At 44.7% G+C, this 18,829-nt stretch overlaps 1 long non-coding RNA gene across 3 annotated transcripts in view; it reads right to left on the reverse strand.

The window, feature by feature from the left end:
- LOC114017068 (uncharacterized) overlaps positions 1–18,829 on the reverse strand; it is a 44,127-nt gene that overhangs the window by 15,985 nt on the left and 9,313 nt on the right. The window contains exons 7-13 of one of the 3 annotated variants that reach the window (XR_003561911.2): positions 15,375–18,511; positions 9,764–12,713; positions 7,570–7,793; positions 7,277–7,375; positions 6,241–6,338; positions 5,196–5,320; positions 3,451–3,560 (exon numbers count right to left, since the gene is read on the reverse strand). This is a non-coding gene — a long non-coding RNA (uncharacterized LOC114017068). The remainder of the gene's footprint in view (positions 1–3,450; positions 3,561–5,195; positions 5,321–6,240; positions 6,339–7,276; positions 7,376–7,569; positions 7,794–9,763; positions 12,714–15,374; positions 18,512–18,829) is intronic. The other 2 variants (XR_003561910.2, XR_003561916.2) reach the window with 2 other exon arrangements.

Raw genomic sequence — 18,829 nt, forward strand, 5'->3', positions numbered from 1 at the left:
TCCCATGGAAGATCCAACCTCCTCCTCCTCCCCTTTCACCTCCTCCTCTTTCTCCTCCTCCTCTTCCATGAAAGATGAGGTGCCAGCTGGCATTAAAAAAAAATCACCCATTTCCTTCTATCTTCCTCTCCACCATAACATGTATGAGTGTCTGTTACCTGTGTGTTCTACCACCACTTTGGAGAAACTGCTTGCTGGCTGCGAGCGTGTTATCTGCCCCTGGGAGCTGGGGACAACCCCGTGAGCTGGTGATCCTTGATGCAAGGACGTTAACCCAGTTTGCACAAGCTGAGGACCGGATCCTCTCAGCATTTTATGACAATTGTTTTTTCCCCCTTCATCTCTTTTTACATCTCTCTCCCACTGATCTCTTAATCCTTGCGCTCAGCAGGCTGTTTATTGTTTATCTGAACATCTCCGACTGCTGTCTAATATTCCCTTCCAGCCCTCCTTAAACATTTGGCTTCTCCTGCCCTTTCTTAGCATAAACCAGCCCAGGACTGAACTGCACTGCAGTCCTTTCAGTTTAACATCTGCTTATTCTTCTCCAATTGCTCTTCCACAATGTACCATATTTCAAAACCACCTCATAGCTCCAATATTTTGCTCCTCTAACAAACACAGAGCTCCCACAGAGCTCTGCAGAGACATCTGAGTTTACTACAGGTTTAAAGACCACACCTTTCCAGAAGCATCAGCTCTTACACACCTGGAAATTAAAACTATTAACATCTTTTGGATTATTTTGTCTTCAGGCAAAAACAGACTGCTGTTGCAAGGGAATGATTCCTGAGATACTGCTATCTGCTTGTGGCTCCACAAGGACAGAGGAAAAAAGAGATTATGCAATGCTATAAGCTTAAAATATGTAGGAAAGGGAAAAATAACAAATCCAAAACATTTGCAAGTGAAAACATATCATGCAATTCAAATTCCTCGACAATTTACAAAACAGGAAAGTTGTCAAGTGTCAGTCCAAGCTTCTCCTTACATTTTGTGTTTTTCACCCCCACCTCCCCCAAATTCCCATACAGCAGCAGGCCAGGGAGTGCAGCCAAGTGCACGGAGCACAGACACCCCCCCACCCCCCACCCCCCACCCCCCGAGCCGGCTCCCTCCTAGGGCAGACCCAGACCCAAAGGGGGAATTACGGCTTCAGCGTACTCACGGGGCCCCTCCAGTAAAGGAGAAATTGCCCTTGGGTTGAAACATGACATGGTCACACTGGTGGGAAAGATAATCTGTAATTTGAGGAAGCATAATCTGGGATAACAAGGTTTTACAGGGATCTAAATAATTCTTGAAATCTCCTGCATTTGGAAGTCCCCTCCATTAGACTGTGTAACTTCCTTGGCTCCTGCTACCATGAGCATTGTAAATTTAATGATACTGTGATGCTGCTTCATCGATGCTTGGCTTGCTGTCAAGCAGGAATTTTGTAAAAGCTGGCTGCTGTGCTGGATGGCTGAACTAACAACCAGGATCCAAAGCCACCCCGCCTCCCCTCTGCAGTGTGCTCCCCTCCTTGTACAGAACTACAGAACTGCTTTTAAGAATCAGCAGCCCAACCACTATTGGTACCATTCCATTATAGGTCCCTTTTGTGCATCAAATATCTCTGTGAGCATTTGCTTGTTTTTCTGGATTTTTCTAATCGACCAAGACTAAACAGCAATGATGTAAGACATTAAAACGCTTTGGCCATCACCTCTTGAAACCGTAGTATCTCTCCAACCACCATCTTTTGCAGCAGCATGAAGAAGTAGGTGGTGACAACTGCAGAGAACACCGTAGGGAGAGTTGGAGGGAATGATCATCCAGCCCAAGACACTCAAGGAGCTGAGTAAGACCTTCGGTCTGAGTTGGTGGTCGCCAGCTCAGTGCATGAAGAGATGTGTGGCTCCTGAAAAGCCGCCGGGGACTGTGGAAGGGTGGAGGTGCTGCGCAGTGACTGCCTGTGGCATGGGGTTTGTGAGTGGCACAGGGAGTGAACTTGCTGGGGAGGGTTACTAGGTTTTTAGATGAATGTATTGACCTAGTTTTCTGACAATTCCTGGATTTATACTTAGGCAAAAATATTGTACTGACTTTTCAGAATACACACTGGAGAAGGAAAATGGTGTTATACATATCAAGTAGGTCCTTTTTCAGTTAGAGCCATTTTAATACGTTTAGCAGTATATATATGAAATAAATGCGGTAAGGCTGCTACAAAGCTCATCTATACACTCCTCATTAGTTCCACAATACCTCCCATCCGTGCATCACTTAAGGTCAAAATATATGCCTTCCCATGCCTCCTAAATTACATCTATTTTAAGACATATTGAGTGAGACACTGGGGTTCAGCAGGGTACTTTGTCAGCACATTGATTGGGATTTGCATGGCAGGGCAGTTTGTGTACAGCCCTGTTTCTCACAGCACGCCCGAGTGTTAACCACAAAGTGAATTCCCTTGCAATTTATAGCCCTGTTCTTTTCAATTTGCTCTGCTAAGTCATTTGGCTCCTGACAGGTCTCAATTCCAAACACTGAATTGTTCAGCACAAAACAAAATGACATTGTTGCCCTAATCAATACGTACTTGTGGTAAACTGCAAGTATATGTACGTCTCCCAGACTGGGTTTTACAACAGGAGTTTTTTCCTCTGGGCTGCCCTGTGCAGCGCAGCCGGGGCAGTTGCTGCGTGCAGGAGGTGGCTGCAGAGCGAGGAATGCCCCGGTGCTGCTGGCCACCCCACCAGCCGTGCCTCCGTACCCTCACCCCACCTGCAAGGGGTTGGAACCGTTAGACCTTCATCAGAATCCGAATGCCAATGCCTGCTACATCAAACGGAGACAAAACCACGACATACATCTGCTTGAGCTACCCTGAAGAGTGAAGAACACACAGCTCTCCTTCCCTTCTTCACGTGCTGCACTTTAGTCTTTTTCTTTCATTTTTTCTTCTAATTTTCAGTTATTTTTATTTCCCTTCCCACTTTCCCACACTCCCTGTTCCACCTCCCTCACTAGCCCACCCTCCGTGGGCTCTCACTATCTTCTCGTGTCCCACCTGCCTCCTCTGCCCTCCCCCAGCCCTGGGCTTGCAGGGGAGGGCTGGGAACGCCGAGGTGGCCCAAGCCCAGCCCTTGCCATGCAGGCCGTGCCTTTGCAGCGTCCGATAAGCCTGTGCTCTTTGTGCCAGCAGTGACTGCTGGGGAAACCTGCCTTCACGATTGCCCTGCAACAGCAACAGCAGGGCTGCTGTCATTGCCATCGCTCCTGCACAGCTCCACAGCAGTGCACGTAAAGCATCGCTGGCCAGGAGATCCCATTCCTCCGGCCAGCCGCTCAGTTGGTTTCCTGTCATTTAAACCCTTACTGGTGACTGGTTTGGGTGAAGAACTCTCAGAAACAAACAAACAAAAGGTATAATAGGAATCAGACTGGGCGAAGGAAAATACATACGGAGCTGCCTTGGAAAGGCAACTTTGCAGCTGTGGAAATCCCACTCCAGCTACAGGAGCAAAGGGCTGCCTTCTCCTGCGGGGCTGGGTCCCTGGCTGGCATGAGGAGGGCTGGGGGAAAACGAGGAAAGCAAGGTCAACGGCATATTTGTGCCCTCCACAGGAAATACAGAGCAACGTGCTGGGATCGCACCAAAAAGCACCGATTTCCCACTGATGGAAGCAAAAGAAATTGGCAGCGCTGCACATCAGAGGTGCAGCACAGGCCCAGGAAGATGAGAAATGCCTGTAGCATTTTCTCCCAGCATCCTGAGCCTTGCTGTGCACCGTGGTGGAAGCGGTGCCATCCTCTGTGAGAACACATAGGAAGCTGCCTTCCTATTTTGGCACAGCAACATGTAAAAAACATCTTACGGATTATTCAGAAAGACTCTTCCAGCCAGAAAATAACACGTCCTGTCACTATCCACCATGGACAGAAGAGCAGTTACGCCTTTGCCACTATGCAGCAAGCTTCAAAAGCGTGGAAAATCTAGAGAAGACTCATATGCTGGCATAGCCTCTGCTGACAGCACCTTGTCATCCCCGGGAAAACCCTGCCCATTTTTGTCTGAACGGTTTCCACTAATGAAGTTAACCAGCATCTCAGAAATACCACACAGATGTTATGTGGCATTAGACTGTCACATATTGATTAAAAAACCCCCAATGCTTCCCTGAAAGGAGTAGCTTTTTTTTCAGATTTTTTTCCTGAAAAAAAATAATTCAGCTACATTTTCAGAATCAACATATTTTAATATTGGAAGATTGCTGCTGGTCTTTGCCTTCACGCAGTGTAGCACTGCACGGGGTGGGTCAGGCTCCGTCTTTAAATATTTACAAGACATCCGCTGTCATCTTGCTCAGAGACAGCAAGGCAACCTGAAAGCTCAAAGAAATATAATAACCCTCGCTCCCTCTCTTTCCTGACTGCAAGATCCAAATGTGCTTTCTCTACATTCAACCTTGATCAGCTGTCCCCTGATTTTTTTGTGCTGCGTCTGAGTGTTTAGATCCCCTGTCATCAGCACAGGGCCAGAAACAAAGTCCGGTTTTTAGTTTCCCAGCCCCTGATTTTCAGACCATCTGAGTGAGAATGAGACTCCCAAGGGCTGCTCTGAGCGGAGCGACTGCCAGGAGCCCCATGGCCAGCTCCCATCACGGCTGCTCAGCCATATACACGCCAATGAAAGCAGAGCTTGTGCTTTCAGCGTGGCACAGGCTGGGTCCTTCGATGGCTCTGAGAAGCTCTGCTGGGTTTGGCACAAGCAGTTGCAGCCTCCATACCTTCCAGCACTGCCGGCAAAGCTGCAGAGGGGCACTGGAATGAGCAGGTCCAAAAACCCATCCTGGAAGTGCAATGGTGCAAAACATGCCAGCACCTTGTAATTAATATCAACCTAAATACAGAGCACTCGACTTTCAAAATGAGAGATCTGGAGGTAATTGCTTCTCAGTCTGCCTGTTAGCCCATGCACTGGCTGATAGGTTTGTGTGAATCCTCATCTATGGTGGCATAAAAAGCACACGTGCTTTGTACAAACGTGGCCAGTGGCTGCTATATTTAAGATTAAGTAAAAAACATTTAAAGAACAGATGGAGCAGGGCATCTACACACTGAAAACAAACATTTCTTTAAAAATAGATGAAAGCAACATTTAGTTTAGTTCAAAGGTTGAAATGAACCATTAACATATCTAGGCTCACCTTAATACCTGCTTGTCGTGTATATTTAATTGTTTCCATTTCCATTTTGATTGTGCTCTGCACTTATACAATGACCACAGCTTGTCCTGAAGGATCTGACCATGGAGAAGGATTTTACAGTATTCCTGAAGAGAGAAGAGGAGGAGATTTCTGGGCAAAAATAGATGCCAAAACCACCCAGAAAGGCTGTTATGAAGAATTACTAGTCAGTCCCCGAGTGGGAACCAGTGTGCTCAGCACAAAGAGAATGTCAAAGCAGGGGTATGCAGCAGGGCAGCAACAGGGCAACACATTACAGGCACGGGAGTTTTAAACCCCTGCTGCTTGAAGACACTTTGGTAGGACTGACCATGTAAGAAATCAGCATTTTCCTTCTTTTTCCTCAAACTGGGACAAAATTGTGGAAAGCATTGCTGCTTCTGGAGAGCAGCATTGCACCCAGCTCTGCACAGGCAGGCTGGCCCTCGCCCATCCCTGCTCTCCTCTGCATGGGGACAGTTGCTGTATGTGACTTGGGAGAACTCCTAGGGGTGGGAGATACAAACCACTTCATTAATACCGGATCAGCTGCAAAAGGTATTTTAGAAGTAGCTGATTAACAAACTTCTGATAAATCTAATACGAGCAGATACATGGTGTTTGCAGTGACTCTGCCTGCAGGTTCCAGACTGCAGCTCTAAACACGTTTTTCAGAGTCCTTGAAAAATTGATTTCCTTCTCAACTCTACTCATTATTTACTAATTATTCTTATTCTGAATTCTGGATCACCATAATTTCCTCACTCCCAAGTATAATCTTGCTCTCTCTCTCTCTCTCATTAAAATGTAGTCAGGAACCCCAGTACGTTCCTCCTGGTTCTGAGTGCTTCCACCTTTGGGCAGCAGGCATGGGGAGCCCGTTTTGCTCTATGTTTGAGACAAGGGAAGAGCAGCAGAATACGAAAACTTATGTGTCATAGAGCCAGTTTTGTTTCTGGCCACCAGAAGTTTTGTCCAAGCCAGCAGCCCTCCCTGTGACCAGCTTTCCCCCATACCAGGTACTTACGTGGCTGCAGCAGCGGCGTATGTGAGATCCTCAAAGCCTGAAATATTTTCTCTTTGGGAACTCCTGCCAAGGAAGTCGCCAGGTTTTCAGTTGAGACACTGAAATACAAAAAAATCAAGACCTGGTAGCGCCTGACCATGCAGAGACTCTTTTCTACATCCAAGTGGCACCTTCAACACCAGGACATTTTCTGTGTCCATGCTCCCAGTGCTGGTTCAGCATCTGGCTGTAACTCCCTGGTCTAACAGGGTCTAAAGCACTTTGTGAAAGCTTTGGGTTTTCAGCACAAGCTGCCTCTCCAGGCAGGAGCACCAATGCTCGAGCACACTCTTTGAGTGGAAGGTATTAGATGTAGTTTTCTTACACAAAATTCAAACATAAAAAAAGAAACCATAAAAGTGCTGCTGTTTCAATTAACATCAGGAAAATGTGTATTCAGGAAAATATTACAGCTGGGGTCCTGATGCTTTCCCATTTTACACCATCTTGCAAGAAAAACCTGAATAAAGGCTACTGAGGCGTCCAGAGCTTATTTTCTTAGGAGGTAAGCCATATACACCCAAAGAATAAAGTGACAATTCCTTCATGTTCCTGAGTTATGGATTAGAAAAGTAGTCTCAGCAAACACTGATCAATGGGAACTTCAAAGAGAAATGTGGACCATCTATTACATTTTCTCCCAATTACCGTCCTTCTGCTGAGAATTGCATTTTATGTGCCTCCTAGGCTTCCAAAACAAAAAAAAAAAACCAAAAACAAAAGTGAGCAGGATTTTTAAAAGAGCTGGTAAGAGAGTTCGACCTTTTTATTGAATCTAAACACCATAGAACTAGTTAAGTTGGTGGTAAATCCTGACCAGCTGCTGTTGGTGGGACCAGCTGGATGGTCTCTACAAAATCTCCATCATTTTTTTCCCCACTTTGTAGCCAAAGCAAGTAAAGAAAAAAAAGTCATTAAAATATATTTTTGAATATATTTTTGGGTTACCCATTCCCCCCCTCAAAAGTTTTACTGACTAAATGTTTGAAAAACTTACTTCAAGGGCTCTTAGAGGCCTTTGTCCAGCATGGTTGGGTTTCACAGTCCTTTAAAGCTTCCAAGATGTCATTTTTTAGCTAACTGTGACATGGAAGCACTGTTTCAAAAACAAAAGTCAGAAACATCTCTCAAAGCTGTTTTTTCTGATCATATTCTTTCATTTTTGTTCACAACTATTTGACAAATTTTATCTAGATCTGTTAATCATTTAACAAGTTGGACTTGATGATCTTAAAGGTCTTTTCCAACCTAAAGGATTCTATGATTTCCAGTAAGCTATAATTATTTTACCTTATTGGGTGAACTTTGCCTCTTCATCATGTTATTTCAATGTAATGAGCTCCTGGATCTGTTTTTGGAGAGGAAAGGAGAACAGATTGCTCCCTTCTACTTTTCTTCTGGAAACCATGGATAAACGTGATTCTGTAGTTCGCTCCTTAAGATTTGTCTCTCCCTCCACAAGCTTACTCAAAGGTTCCACTGAGTGAAGAATCACACCTGAAGCCAGGAAAATGCTGGAAAGTGGAGGAAAATAGCAGCATTACCTCTTGAGTTGTTGGTACTTTTCCACAGTGGTTTTTTTTCACCTCCAGCCCATCAAGTCCCCGGCAGCTCCATTGTTCCTAATTGCCCTGTGTGAGAGCGAGCATTTTCTGGGCAGTAATTTCCACCTGCTTCAGAACATGTCACACATCGCTGGCAGGGGAGGCAGAGGCTCTCAGCACTTCAGAAGCGCTCCCAGCAGCAGCAGGACCTGGCCTTTAAACCCTTTGCTCCAGGTTGTGGAGTAGTTACGCAAGCGAAATAGCAAATCATCCCATGCTTTGTCTCAAACACTGGGCTGACACTGGCCCACGGAGGAGAGCTGTGCCACCAGCGGCATCCTCCTTTCTCCCTGCCGTCGGAATCGAGAGGGGCTGCTGCCTGCACGGGAAGGAGCACGTACCCCTTTGTGACCAGTTTGGTTTAACTACCAACAGCCCAGAATTAAATGATGTGATCTGTAAAGATCATTAACAAGTTAGTATTCTCATTTCAGTGTAACTATGAAATCACCCCTGTGGTTATCCAGAATTAGACATGGCTTTATTTTGCAGGGCACAGGTAACAGTACATTATATTCAGGAAAGCATGTAATAATTATCTCTAAAATTATTCCACACATAGGGGACTGGTGAGCTGGATTGGAAAGACTGGAATTTTTTTCTCCTACTTGAAATCCCACCTCCTTAACCCATACCACACCTTGATGCTTCTTATGTCATCATTTATTTGTGTGACATTTTGTTCTCACACAGTTCCACGCCTGCCAATACCCAAAGAGAACAAACCGCCCCAAATACCACGTGAAGGCAATTCTAGAGAGATCTGCTTTGCAAAAACCAGATGCCTGTACTGATGTCTGAAAAAGCAGGGTTTGTCCATCGGTGCCACATGCTGGGTCCCAATCCATCAGTGCTGCTCGCCTATGGGTGGTTTCGTTGAAAGGCACACGCAGCTACAGCCGTCCCGTGCAGCGGCTGCAAGGTCTGCGCAGCCTGATGGGGACAACTAGGTTAAAGACCAAGCAGATTTTGTTTCTCCTGTGTTCCTAACCCAATATACGCAGCGTCCTGCACTTAACGTCCTATTTCTCAGCATTTCTCAACCTCTTCTGTAACACCATGCACAAAACTTGAAGCAAAAATGGATGTGTACTGAATGCTCTGATCATGCATCTCCACAGAGGTAGAAAAAACAGATTCCTTTTGGCATCAACAGAAAGAATAGACAAATAACAGTAGCTGATCAATGTTTTTGGTTCAAAAATAATTTAATTTAAAGGAACAAACTTGCTCTTGGAGCTCCTGCAAGGCAAACTGTTTTGCTCAGGTGAGAAGCTGTGTTGCATCAACAGCGGCTGGGCTTGAGTTTTGCTTTGGCCAGTATTAAAGTAAGATCCTTTCCTTTTAGTGACGCATTCCTATGGAAAAAGTCAAAGCAGTAAGTGTGAGCATTTCCCATAATTAAATGACTATTAGCACTATTCATTTTTAATTATTTTTTTTAAGAACAATTTAGGTGCCAAAAATACAACTGCTTCATTAAGAGCTAGATTTGATTTTTATGAAAAAATAGGTGGTGTTTTTTAGGTTAGCATCGCTTTGCATTTGCAGATTCTGACATGGACTATAGCACATCTGCTCTGGACCAAACATATCCAGAACACAGATTTAATGCTCTGGGCCCATCTAAGTGAGAGCAGCCGCCTTAACTGCAGCTACTCAATGCTGTCATTTACAGGCACTGCCACATTAATGACAATTTCACTTGAAGATTGCATCTAGGTTGGATGGCTGCTGATGTGGAAAGCAGCTTTGCATCTAGAGGGCAATGGGTTTACTTGTGGAAATCAGAAAAAAATACAAGTTCATATTTCATTCTGTAGCAAGGGAGGTTATTTGTAGGGCTTTTTATCAGGAAAGACGAGAGTCTGAAATCTCACCAGCAGGGTTTGCAGTGTCAGCATCTCTAACAGGCTGAGCCGATGAGGTCCTGACCAGTACTTGAGACAGTAACCTCCCAGGAAAACTTCCAAGCGCTGCTTTCACTGATTCAGCCACTTCTCAACCTTGAGTAAAAGGGCATTATTCTTTGAAAGACTGTTATTTGAACAAATCGAGTGTAGCAATGCAGGGAGCCCAGCAGTGTCATGGCAGAGCAGGAGGTACAGGCAGCTGAGGAAGGAACAGGACAGAGTCATCCAAACAACAACATGCCCAACAGCATCTGTGTTATGGATCTCTTCCAAGAAGAGAAAGCCAATTTGGTCATTTAGTTATTTACACTCTACCATCCCCAGTCCTTTGGATATTTTTAATTGCACAAAGCGATTTTCTGCTCCTTCCAAAATACCCTTTATATATGGAAACCGCTGATGAAGCACCACGGAGGTAACTGCATTCCAGCAGGTCTGGAACAGCCCCCAACACATACGGTCCATGTCTTCTACTCCTGAGCCTCTGCCAGCCGACAAGAAAGAGGGGTAAGCCTGCTGGCCCTGTCCTCCCTGTCTTCTGATGGCACAGGGGCCCCTGAGGGTGTTTAGGAATTACACCCTGCCCATGCCACCAGAGTGCCTGCAACTGCAGCTTGTGGCTTACGGGGAGGCTCTTTGGCTCTGCAGGCACAATCAGGGACCGCAGACCCTCAGTACCCACCGTCTGATCATCATGAAATGAGGCAAAGCTCAGCTCTAAAAACAGAAACCTGAAGCAACCTGTGATGCTGAGGATGCCGGCAGACACCCTGGCCAAGCCCGCGCCGAGGCTCTGTGCTGATGGGTACTGCACCTGGCTGGTTTACGTGCTTACCTCTGAGCTCGTCTCTAAAATGAAGTTGTTCTTTTGTAATTCTCAGCTGGGAAAATACCCTCCTGCTGGGCTCCTGGCTGCTTTTCACATCAAATAAGCCTCGTCCAAACAGGTTTAACTTTCTGACACCTCTCTTTAGCTTGTCAGGTAAAGCTGTATCAAACAGTGGGTTAAAAAATTGTTTTTGGGGCAATTAGTCTGCAAGAATCAGTACTTCCAGAGTTCTTACCAGTGAAAAACATTTCAGATATTTTAATCTCAGCCCTGTTAACACTCTGAATATGACAGAGGGCTGAAAAGAATCTGGCTTCCCTGTCACTGTGTGCATCCCTGTGGTTCTCGCAGTATAATAAGGTGGCTGTGGGTTTGACACATGCCATTCCCTCACTGTTTGGGTATATATGCTAAACAGCATGAGTCCACACAAGCTGAATTTTTACCTGTCAATTGCCATAATAAGTCCCAGGTTTGGGCATTTTTCTAATGGAAAACTAGGTTGTCAGGGAAATAATTGTTTATACAGAACACTGGATTTATCACTGGAGTATAGCAGATGATGCCTGGGAAAAAGTAGTGGTGGAAGTTTTCTACAGCCGTAGCAATTTAAGAGATCCTCTTACCATCTGGTGGGGAGGCTCCCCAGGAGCTCAGCTCACCCCAGGAGCTGTGGAAGGAGAAGCAGCACGGTGAGGACCTGTGAGCCTGGCAGGGAGGACAAGGTTGTCATTGCCGCCAGTGGATGGTCTGGCCCATGATGGCAGGTACCCAGGCTGGGAGGGGAGGGCAGAGCTGCCCTCTGCCCTTGATGTTCATCACTGCTTTCAAGGTCGAACTGACCAGCGGCCAGCAGATGACTTTGGAAGCTCACAGTGCAGATGATCAGCGGGACTGGGCTTCTGGTCACCTTAAGCTGCCCTTTATTAAGAAGACTGCAGAGCAAAAAGTACTCGTTTCCCAGATCCCAGGTTAATACCATGCAGTCATATCGTTGGCGTTGGTCTTTAATCATTCCAGATACACAGCTCCCACTGATGTCAGCACAGGTTTTGCATTCTTGCAAAATCAGCATCTTTTTTCAGCAAAATCACACACTCAGCTTTAGTGGGAACTGGGTGACCAAACCACAGTGAAAAATCCCAGGCAAGTCTCCTTTTTGACCTGACTTAAAATTAAAAATGCAATAAATGGCACTTATCAGAGATCTAAGAAAATGCTGTATGATTGCATAGCAGCAAATGGTATACTTGCTTTTGAGACAATATCTTTGTGTTTGCACATACATGTACATAAATATACTTTTAAAAAAATCAAGGTTCACTTATGGACTGAAAACAAAGACTTTCTACACGTCCATGTTGCAATCTCACATATAACCACAAGGCTTTTGAATCTGGGTTATAAACATCGAAGAGGAAATGTTTACATTCATGCATCTTCTACTGAACTGGTTTCAAAACGTCTGTTTAAACTCTGACCGCGGAGTACTGGCTCTGTGGAAGTGAAAACACCTTACTGCACAGTGGGCTATAATCTGCCTGTGCGTGCTCCTGGATAAAATAAGGTTATCTGAGGTAGCACCGCATTTCTAGCCTCAACCAATGCCAAAGAAAGAGAATGAGAATCTCTTTAATTAAGGTTATCAAGTTACCGTGCATTGCCTGGCTCTCACGGACACGGTTCTCACAGGTCAGTTGATATATATGGGATCCTTAGGGCAACTTGCTCATGCATCCATAGCCCAGCTTCTTTTCAGCAATACCTAAGTCTGACCTACGATGCCCTTAGCATTTTCCTGCCACTGCCCTTCAGGTGCAGGGTGCTGTTCAACAGAGCGAGGAGGATGCTCTGCTGCATTTCTCTCCCCCTGGAAGCTGTGAAGATATTTCCAACCCCTTACAATGCCATCCTGGGGCAGGTGCGGGTCCTCTGGGACACAGGAGCACCTGGGAGAAATGCATGGGGAGGGCCATAGGACTGGCAGCTCCCCAGGAGAGAAGTAAATAGTTTTTCTCTTCTACATTTCTGTACTTACCAAGATATAAACTTATTCTTGGAAAATATCTCTTACTCCATGAATCATTCCTGTGGGTAGAAAAAAAATAATATATTTTTTTAAAAAATAAATCAAAAAGTCTCACAAAAATTCATGAGTTTATCAAAATTCTGAGGGACTGAAAAACTCTTAAACTTAATTTAGGATTCAGTTTTCCCTCTGCAGTTTCTCAGCCCTGGTTGAAGCTGTAGGTATTTAGGTCTGGAACACAGATATTTTCAAATTTATTGTCGGTACGACAATGATTATGTAGCCCATTGAGATCGAGTGGTGTGATTTAGTGTTTTGGAGGCATTTGTCATGTTTGATGAATGCATCTGGTGATTCAGTGCAATGAAAAAGCGAGATTTCCAGCTAGTGAGAGATAAAGGATGCTGGCTGGTACATAGGGTTATGGCAGTGGCTATATAAGGTTACAAAAATTTTATTTGTTTCTCATTTAGAGTTTTAGAGGAAGATGGGAAGGGAGATATACTTTAGCTGGTGCTCCAAGGTGGAGCGAGGTAGGCTGTGTAAACATTTCTAGCGCTTTGACAAAACTTTCTTGGGAACTAACATTTTCTCTTCCTTGTGTTCCTGGTTTCTTGCCTGTCATCACGTATCTGCACATAGTACCCATGCAGGTGCATTCGGGGAGACCTTGCCAGTATCTCAAAGTTACCCCAGCATTCCCAGTTCTGGAGAAAGTCACAGAAATACTTTGTTTTCTTGTTTGCCTTCTGTAGAACACACTAAGGCTGGAGACAATGGGAAACTGTCAGGAGGCTGGGCCCAAAACGCAGGCATTTTCTCAGACAAGTCATGTCAAACAAGTCGCAGAAATTTCAGCCATATCCAGATAATGTCCAGTAATTTATGTCTCACTTTGGTTTAAATTTCAGATATAAACAGGTTCTTATTGGAAACAAGGTATTTTGCAGCGTGTTTTCTATGGCGTGTTTGTAATCAAATCATCTCACTCTATGCGGCACAGGGACATCCCGTTTTAAACACAGGATGCCAGGAAAGCACCTGGAATCCAATTTGATTTTTGTATTATCACTGAATCACCAATGGCTTTCAGAGAACAGAGATGTCTTTATCCAATGTGGTAAAATGGCACACTGTGGAGGTAATCAACAGCTCCCAAGTGCCATTACCACTTCTGACACAGCCATCTCCAGTTCCCTGAAAGCCATCATCACTACAATAATAACTGGTAAAGACCATAAAAAAAAGATATCTTTCCTGATTCTTTTCTATCAGGCATTTGTTCTGCTGTAAGTGACAGTAATTCTGTAGGAAATAGCTCAAGTGTGAGCCTAAGAACAGCAGTCTCCATGGATTTAAGATTTACCTCTACCTTTGTGCATCTGCGAGAGGGCAAAGGGCGCTGCAGTGGCAATGCCAGGATAAGGATGATCTGGAAGACGCATGGCCACAGGCAGCAGCCCATGGGAAGACCCCACGTTCTCACCACCATCACCATTTTCTGACGAAGTCATACTCTGTGGCAGTGGTATGATCTAGACAAAAGTCGCTAACCTCTTCTAATATAGGAAATAGAGCATTTAGTCATTTCTTGGACATCTTTTTTGGGGTCAAAAGATTTTTTTCCTACTGCCTTACAGCCTGCGAATCTGACAGATGCCTGGAGCTAGAGGCTCTGCTTTCAGAAGAAACCCACACCTGGAATTCTGAATACACGAGAGATGCCACATTGTATTTTTCAGAAATTGTCTTGTAAGAACTCCCACGTTCCCACCAAATGTCAAGTTAGTTCGTTGCACCTGCCCCAATTCCCCTTTGCAGTTTGCGCAGCGCGTTGTTCATCACTCCCTGCTCTCGTTGTCTCGCAGAGTTATATGCTTTCCATGCCGAAGGAAGCTGGCTTCAGTAGTGAACAGGCTATATTTCAGTTTGACAAATTTGCAAATCCAATAGGGATCCCGTCAAATGCAAAGCGCTACGTGAATACAAGCTGTCACTTCGTCAAATTCAACGTGGCGGTTTGCAGAGCGAGGTGCTATTGGCGTGCCAGAGCTGCTCGCCCAACTCGAGACATGCAGCCTGGTGATTAGCTCGATTGTGCTCCAGCTTCTTCCTCGTTTGGACTGCCACCAGGCAGAGCATTTCCGTGGAGTTTGCTGAAGTTTCTGTTATGAAGGGATACGTTTGTCATGCTAAAATAGGAGATTTATATGCAGCCATGCATTTATTGAAGGCTTGTCTAGAAGTATTATGTGTCCAAGCAAGTCTATTTGTTTTTCAGCTCATTATAAGCTTCAATCTCCGTGTATAAGATCTGCTGAGAAATAATGTCCACTGAAACCTGTCTCAATCAAGTAACTACTTCTGATCTAGGATCCCCATCTATCAATCAGGGTTTTAAAAAACTTAGTAAGGCTGAGCTATCACAATTAATTCTTCCTTGAGAAAAGGTGCTATAAAGATCTTGGGTTTCTCCTTCTCCATTATTATTATTTCCTTAGACTTCTGGTTTGGTAAATATTATACATACATTGACTCACAAAATACTGAGCCTTAAAATGTTGTGATTAATGTCAGTCTCCAAGCCTATCCCAATTAAAATTCCTCTTAATTTCGGTATTTTGCCCTGAAAAGTACGGGGTGCTTTTAGTTCATTCACAGCGCTGTGCTTCTAAGGGAGTGAATCAGACACCCACCAACCTCTCCATAATTAAACTCACTGGAGAGCAGAGGCCAAATCGTGCCCATCAGAGCTCCACTCTGTGGAACGGCATTTTCTCCACCAGTATCCCCATGAGGTCCAGGAGACACGTACACTGCTGGGAGGAAAGGTGAAGAACCTGGCCTGGAAGAAACACTGCATTATTTGTACTGCACATACGAGCCAGTTTCTCAGTATAAATGTCACTCCCTGCAGGAACTGCGCAAACACACGGTTTTGCCGTTCTCATGCGTGCTGCTGAAGTGGTGCCTCTTTGACACCAACGTGTGTCTTCTGCTGCAGAACCCTCACCAACACTTTCAAACTGGCTTTTCAAAGTTATGTTGTTTATATCTATGGCTGTGAGAGCCTTGGAATCAGGGTCTCCGTAGGTGGAGGAGAAATATTTACCATAGCTGAATAAGGTGTGAAAACACCATGCAAGCAAAACTCAGGTAGAGGCTGTTTAAGGCAAAAAGAAAGGAAATTGAGGATACCGTTGCTTCAAGAGCAGATGAAGTACAATGCTTATTTCATTAATGGACAGTCATAAGTAAATTCAGATGTGCCAGTGCTAGTTCATCTTGCTGAAATATTTTAGTGTCTAGCTTTCAGATGGAAATACTCCATACTAATACCTCATTTTATCTCATGTTATTCAGAGTTTCCAAATAAAATCTATTGCACTCATATTCAGTAACACCTAACCCATGCTCTGCTGCTATTAGCTGAGCTTTAACTGAATCCAAGGCTCGCCTTTCGCTTAACAAAACCAGCTTTAGATGTACTAGAGCATCAATCCACACAGTAGTACTTATGAGGAATAAATTGATTTTCTCATTGCTCTATGTTGGCTAAAAATTATTCGATTATGTATTTAGCTGCTAATGGAAACTCATTAGTAGATTTTCATTTCATGCTTGTTTGCACCTGCAATCCATTTCTTCTTGTCCAAAGGACTGTTTCATTTGGGTTGCATGCTATAAATTTTCTTGCATATAAATTGATAAGCATCAGCCAAAATTCAGTATACGTGGTCTGAAATCGCTCTAGGCCATCATTTTAACAACAGCATCATTAAAGCAACAGATCTCTGGTGATTCATTGTCACTTATTGCTGTGCATATTGATGTTCTAACTTGCCTCTTAGTTTACTTGTTAATTTTGTTATCTTTGCTAGTGACAGTCCCCTGGTGTCTTCCCGTTTGCTCTTCCCCTGCATTCTCCTGGAGCCCCTCAAGGCTCCTGCCCTCCTTTTTTAACCCAAAGACGGGATGTGCCTAACTTGAGGCACTGAGTCAGGATGCCAGACTGTGGAGGGCAGGAGCGAGGCACCCATCCATCCCAGGGCACCCTGTTAGTCCAGGTGGGTCACCCCACCATTTCACCTGCACCACCATCATGGGTTCAAGGTACCCGATTTTACGTGGGATGTAAATTCTCCCGCAGGGGCAAACCCTCCAGCAGTGCTTGGTGACTCCATCACTTAAGCCCCAATAACATTTCCAAACTATGAATGGCAGTGTGGGTTAAGCACCATGCACACACCCAATTATCTATACACATTACTTTGTATTTTGGCCATGATTAAACTGGAATGCTAAGCTCCTTCTGAACAGCAGGCTGCATTCAAGGGTTGAGGCTGGAACTGGCTGAAGACCGACTTACAAAAAACCATCCCTTTCCCAGGCTAACACAGCATTAACATCAGTGCAGTCAAATTTTCAGCTGTTCCTGATTTTTAAACCACCACCTACACCACTATTAACCTAGTTTAGCTGCACTTAACTTGCTTTGATTTATGCCACATATTTTGTGGCTGTTATTCTGCACCCAGAACTTGAAAAATCAAGTGGAAGTAAACTCTTGCAGGAGTTTACTCTGATTTTCTTTACCCACATTACAGCGTCAGTGATGCTGAGCTTAGCATAACTTTGGCAGAGCAGCAGGGTTGGGCCAGTGCTTTAAGCCTCAGCCACATTTTCATGCGAGTTCATGGACCTGCAAGGGACAAGAAAGCATCACCAGCCCCACCGGGGCTCAGGCTCATCGAAGCTTTCTATGGATAAAGGACACCAGCATTGTATCATTGTAATTATCACAGTAAAAATCTCTGATGTTCAATAAAACATATGCTCTGTGGTCACTTGTTTTATTTGGAGGGATACGTTGTTATCTGTGTTGGAATAATACCCTATTCTAAGCCAGCCAAATCCAGCTACTGTGCCATCTGGTCATTTTTTATAATTTTTTTTAACAACATAGCTCAATGACACTTTTAGCTGCACAGATCAAAGGAGTGTATTTTTACCTTTGAAGCATTAGGTAAGAAAATGAGCCTGATGTTCCCAGCTAAGTCAACAGGAGAGTTGCTGCAGTCCTCGTGTTTAGAGAGGGACCGGAGAAATCCCTCTGTGCAGACCAGCAGGACAGGGTCCCGCTGGAGGGACAACCATTGAGCCGAGCCGGCTCTGCCCTGCGGTGGCACCTTAACTCTTGTCCCCAAGACCTCCTTGGTCCACAGCAGCCCAGGAATAGTGACAAGGCTCCATGGGTTCGGCGCAGTTCCCAATTTCTTGTGTGGGCAGTGTTGAGAGACAGGCTTTTCAGTGGGCATGAACAGGACGAGATGCTTTTTTAGATGTCTTCAAAGCAACTTCAACTGGTAACGATGTTAGAAGTGAGGCACCTGGCCACGGACTACTAGTTTTGTGATGGTAGGGCCACATGGTGCTGTGATTTGTTCAAGAATAGGGGCCACAACGTGCCCAGTTTAAACTCTCCTTCCCCATCTTTCTACTCCAGCTTCCTGAGGTGTTCATACCCTTGGGATCTCCCAGGTGGTGCAGCACAAGGAGCCACTCCCAGCCGAGGGAGGAGGAGCATGCTGCTTACCCTGCTAAACTCCCGCTCGGCTTCCATCTCCCGCTCAATAATGCTGGTAATTGTGGACTTAACACTGTCTTCCTTTCTGGTCTTTCATCTCCCCTTGCTCTTGCTCACGGGAGACAGAAAACGTAGCTAAGTCTCAGCTGGACCCCACACAAGTAAAGCAGCAGAGGAGTCATCCCTACTTACCCATCCAATATTCCTTCAAGCACTTCCAGCTTAGTCACAGACCACCCTGAGCTGCACCACTGGACGTCGATGTAAAGTCTACAAGCAAGCGGTCCAGAGAGCAGAGGGGTAGGCACAAGAGTTAACAGATGACCATAACTTTCACATCACAAGCTGCTGGGCATTTTATTTATTTTGGAGCTTTGAATTTAAACCCACACACATCTTGGTTAGTGAAGCAGAATCTGATCATAATAATTATGTCACATTTTGTTTTCATATGAAAAAAATATAAAAACTTGTTCAACTTCAGCAGAATGATTCCAAATTGATCCAAATATGAAAACTGAATCTATTAGTGCTGTGTACTAATACAGCCCACACATAGGGAAAAAAAAATACATTTGCTGTAAAAAT

This window comes from Falco cherrug, chromosome 4, assembly GCF_023634085.1.
Source record: "Falco cherrug isolate bFalChe1 chromosome 4, bFalChe1.pri, whole genome shotgun sequence".
Classification (NCBI taxonomy): Eukaryota; Metazoa; Chordata; class Aves; order Falconiformes; family Falconidae; genus Falco; species Falco cherrug.